Genomic DNA, 5,279 nt, shown 5'->3' on the forward strand with positions numbered 1-5,279 from the left:
ACTAAGATACACACTCACTGAAACGATATCTCTTTCTTGTAAAGCAACCATATTAACAGGACACCCACACCGCTTGGGAGAGATATGCATCTGAGGCCTCTCTGCAGTGGTGCTGCAGCATGGATCATAATTCTTTAAGCACTGCGCCCGGTTCTCAGCAAAAATAAACACTGAAAAAACTCTATTTATAGTAATACTGTCATCATACTAGAAGCATGAAATTACCAAGAACTTTCACTACAGTTCCAATGTCTGTTTGCAGTTGCAAATTATTAAAAAAGAGGGGCGTAGGCTCTAAGGAATGGATTCAGCTCATCCTAATCCAAGTCCTGCAAGTTGCATTAAGTCATAACTCAGTGACCAACTGGTCATAATCACTGGTTGTTGCACCTGTCAGTGGGTGAGATATATTAAGCAGCAAGTAAACATTTTGCCATCAAAGTTAATGTGTTAGAAGTTGAAAAAACAGGCAAGTTGAAGTATCTGAAGAACTTCAGCAAGGGCTAAATTTGGATACAACTGTGTCAGAGCATCTCCAAAACTGCAGCTACTGTGTGCACCAGTAAGAATGTTTAAGGTTTGTGGGGTGGTCCAAGTTTGCAGTGATTACTACCTATCAAGAGTGGTCCAAGGAAGGAAAAGCAGTGAACTGGCTAGGAAACAAAAAGTGCTGCAGGGTTGGCAGTGTATTCCAAAAACACCAAAAAGCGAGCCATAAAGTAGAACAGAAACATGAGGATATACGTGGATACAACAAGCAGGTAACAAAACAGAAGAGACTCAGAGGTAACGTCACAGGGGTGACTTCAGAGAGGTAACAGCATAGAAGACTTGCAGTCTGCAGAGAATGCAGCACTATATAAACTAAGCACAAAAAGTAAATTGTGTTTGGTAGAGTACTTCTTTGTTGTAACAATGCTCCTTGGCAATAAATCTTATACCGTTAGAAAGCCTGATTATTTCCCTTTTAAATGGTGCAAAATTTGCATCGAACACGCATTTGTGGGATAAACAGCAGAGCGAAGTATGTGGATTGCTCCCATGAAAGACTTGCCAGATCTTCTCTGCCAGTGTTGAACAGCTTTTCTTGCTGTTGACTCTTGCTTGGTGGATTGGTTGATTGAGATCCGAGGAAACAAGACATATTGTCAATTTATTCATTTAACAAACAGGAGCCTCAGTGGCGCATGAAAGAGCTAAACACAGCCCAGCAGTCTGGCACCTCATCCCCATGTTGGTCACCAGCTTGGTCACACACACTTGTTGTGGGATGGCATCTCATTCTTCAACCAGCATTTGTCGTGGTTGTGTTGTCACTCTGGCACGAACAGTACGCAAGAGCTGATCCCACAAGTGTCCAGGGTTGAAGTCAGGACTGCTGGCAGGCCATTACATTCTCTCCACTCCCAAATTCTCTAATAAACTCCACTCGGGGCGAGCGTTGTCATCTTGAAGGATAGAGTTTGGTCCCAGGCTGTGGAGATATGGGATTGCCACTGCCTGCAGAATTTCATCTTGATAACTCTCTGCGTCGAGATTTGCTCCAATGATGACATGTCTAGTTATCATTTGCAAACTGTAGACCTCCAAGCAGTACTTTAATGGTGAATGTGCTAATGGCAAATGGAAAAACTGGAGGAATGAACTGCACTTAAAATAAATAATTTATGTTTGCCAGCTTACCCAGAGTTAGATGAGACCAGCTGCTTCTTTGTTTCTAGACTTAGTTTTAAGCTAAACTGAAACTAATAGCATTCATGTGTCCCCACATTTTCTAGTCCAAATTTTCAGTCCAATTCAGTTCAGTTTTATTTATATAGCGTCAATAACAATGCAAATTGTCTCAACACGCTTGAACCCGGCCTGAAACCCCCAGAGCAAGCACTAAGGAATACCTTAGAAAGAAAGAAACCTTGAGTGTCTGCTATAATGATTGAATATAAGAGGTATCATTGGGAGGTTGGAGAATGATGTATTCAGGTAGGAATGGATAACTGCAGGAGGCCATGAAGACTGGGTGGGTTGATGAGACCAGGACAACATATGAGTAGTATGAAGCAGAAACACAGAACCAGGCCAGAGACACTCACAAGAAGATGGAGGGGAGGGGATAGAAAGGGAGATGGAGAAAGGGACACAGAGCTATTAACATCCTATACAGTAGTAGCACACAAATGAACGAGTAGTAATAGAGAAGAAACTAGATAAGAAATTCGAGGATAGGAGCTTGGTGCGAGAGAGGACGAGCCATTTTGGTTGGGTTATATTGTTGTATTGTTAAAGTTCTAAAACGCTCTCACTCTCTCCCTTGTTTTTCCATTTTCCCTCCATGTGTTTGAGCAGTGCGGAGTGTAACACGCGTCAACAGCTGCGAGTCGGGCAGCAGTGGTTTTTTAGAAGAGCCGTTTCTTCCTTCCATCCCCCAACTGGCGACACCAGGACCTGGTACCTCCAAGGTCTCCTCAACCTCCAAATTTATGGAAACACAATACCATATACTATACTTGAGTCACTCAGTCAGTCTAGGTTCCATAATGTTCTAAATTGCTAACATTTAAAGTACACCGTACGTAAAAGTGTTATGTTGGAGTGTGGATGTCTGACTGTGTGTATTTTCTGTTTGCTTGAAGGCTGTGACAAGCTTCTCAGGAGGGGAACCTGAGAGCATCAGCGGGGAGAGGCCAGCATTTTCTTCTACTCACATCTCCCCATCTCCCCTCTCCTGCTCATCTCTGTCCTCTGCTGCGGACAATGGACATGTTCCTTCCTCATCCAGCCCTTCGTCAGATTGTTCAAAGGTCTTAGACCCTTCTCTGTCTCCTTCTCTGCTGCGTCTCCTAAAGTCTGAGCTTAAAACTTCAAACACAGACACGCCACCAAATCAGGACCAGTCTCTACCCAGTTCACTCTCTGTAGTGGTGTGTCAGTACCTCCCTCGTCCTTCTTCCTTGGACGAATCACAGAACACCGTTTATTCGCAGTCTCCAAATCTACCTCCTACTGCCTCTTTTACCTCTCTCTCCCTAATTTCCTCCCCCATACCTTCGTCATTGATTAGAAGGTTAGAGAAGACTAAATCTGTGGAAACGAATGCTACGTCTTCCACACAGTATGAATTTGGACACTTTGAATGGACTTCATTGTTTTTGCATGAAGACCACATCCCTGCTTCTGGTTGCTCATCATCTCCGCTTCCCATTTATCCCTGTTTATTCCCGTCTGCCACTCCCAAATTTCCTTGTGCATCCGCTTTAGCCTCTTCTGCATTAATTGAGTCCATCTCACACAGTCCAAAAAAAATCCAAAGTGATTCTTTTCTCCCAGACTCAGTTGAAATAGGCCTCTACAATCTGTCTATATATACACAAAAGGAAGACCCATCTTCTCTCTATTTTCAGTTGGACAAGGACAGTCCCTCAGCTCCGTCCTCACTTGTTCTAGACCCCCGTAAGTCAGAGGAGAGATGTCGCACTCAGGGCTTTCTTTCTCGTGACCACTCCATTACAGTTTTCCACTGTCCTTTGTCGTCACAATCACATGATTCAGATGTCGTCATGGATCAAGCTGTCGGAAAAAATTCAGACCTGACGGAGCCGGACCTTCTCCGTCAAAGCTGGCAATATTCTAATGACGATTCCAAATACTTGGCTCCAGCCTCTCGCATCTCGGATAATACATATTTGGACTCAAAGGACACGCTTCAGGGAAATGAAAAGCATGAAGGAGAGAGTGAGAGACATGTTGACACTGTGCAGGCTCAAGATGTTGTTTACATCTCAGATACTGAGCGTAGTGCTAGTCTGTCAGGAGGTCCTGCATCAGTCTATATAGATGTGTGTGGCCAGAAAGAAAGAGACTCTCAGGTCATCTCTGTGCTTCCAGCTAAAACAAAACAGGAAGAGGTTAGGAAGGCCTGCCAAATAGAAATTAATGTCACAGAAAGTGAATCAACTAGAACTTACCTAATGTTACATGATCATGATCCAGAGATGCACAGCAGAGCTGAAGAGAAACCACTGGAAACCTCAGTGGATGGCTCAGACAGTGAAAATGAGGACATGAACGCCTTTTTCCAACAGCTTGATACTGAAGGACATATATATTGGGCAGAACCTATCCAGGTTTCCAATCCAGCCCTTGTGCCAGAGGAGGAGGAGTTGGGCAGTTTTCCAGCCTCACCAAAGAGTTCTCTGTTGCCTCGAAGTCCTACTGCTCTCAACTCATTTTCATCCGCTGGCAAATCTACACCTTTACCTTCGTCATCCTCGAGCATCACAGACTATGACCAGCCTTCAAGAAATGCAGCTGCATCCTCAGATACATCTTCCTCCTTCACATTTGTTCCCGTCCCATCCATGTCTGCAAGCACAGGCTTCACTCCATCAAGCTGCTCAGTTGCTGTTGAGGTGCCTGTATTCCTATCCTCTCATATTGTCCACAGGAAGGATGTTCCCTACATGACTGAGTCAAAACATAACTCACTCCCTAGTATTCTCCCATTAGACACCTCCACCCCCTTCCGTGCTGTCCAGTCATGGACAGACCTGCAAATTCAGCGAAACCTTCTCACCGGGAAGTTCTTGAATGGATCTATTCATGGCGTAGCAAACACAGTGACAGTATCCACGAGTGGCTCAAAAATGACACAGAAACCTACAGTGGACTTCTCTTCATCTCCATCTTTCCCTCCGCTGTCTTACGACGGACAGCCGCACGTCTCTTTCCCTGGGGCAGCTGGAAATCATGAGACTGATTTGGTTTCTATGGATACAGAACCGTGGCCAGTCAAACAGGTGGAGGTGGACATGAATGGAACTGAAGATGAGGAGAAGATTTGGAAGACAGACGCTATGACATGCTGCTGCTGCCTCTCTGACGAGTGTACCTGCGGTAATCAGAAGAGTTACAACAAACAACACACCCCTGAAAACATCCCTGTAAGTAATGCCACATTATCTGTAGTGTGTTCTTATGTAAACTATTTATCCAGTTAAATACCACCATGTCTGTGGCTTAACATGTGTTTTGTTAACATTTTTTACATCATGTGATGTAAAACATTTACACATATGCAGACATAAAGGTGTAGCCATTTCTGTAGAGTCACTTTGTTCATTCACAGTCCTGAAGTTTTTCTATCCTGCACCATAGACTGTACATAAAGATGGACGCTGGTACAGCTCCTCTAAAGTGAAGCCAAAGAGATTAGAGCTCCCCCTGGTGACTGGCTGCAGTATAGGTCATAAGCTCCACCCCCTCCATGTTAGTGGATCGGGCTT

This window comes from Chelon labrosus, assembly GCF_963514085.1.
Source record: "Chelon labrosus genome assembly, chromosome: 18".
NCBI lineage: Eukaryota > Metazoa > Chordata > Actinopteri > Mugiliformes > Mugilidae > Chelon > Chelon labrosus.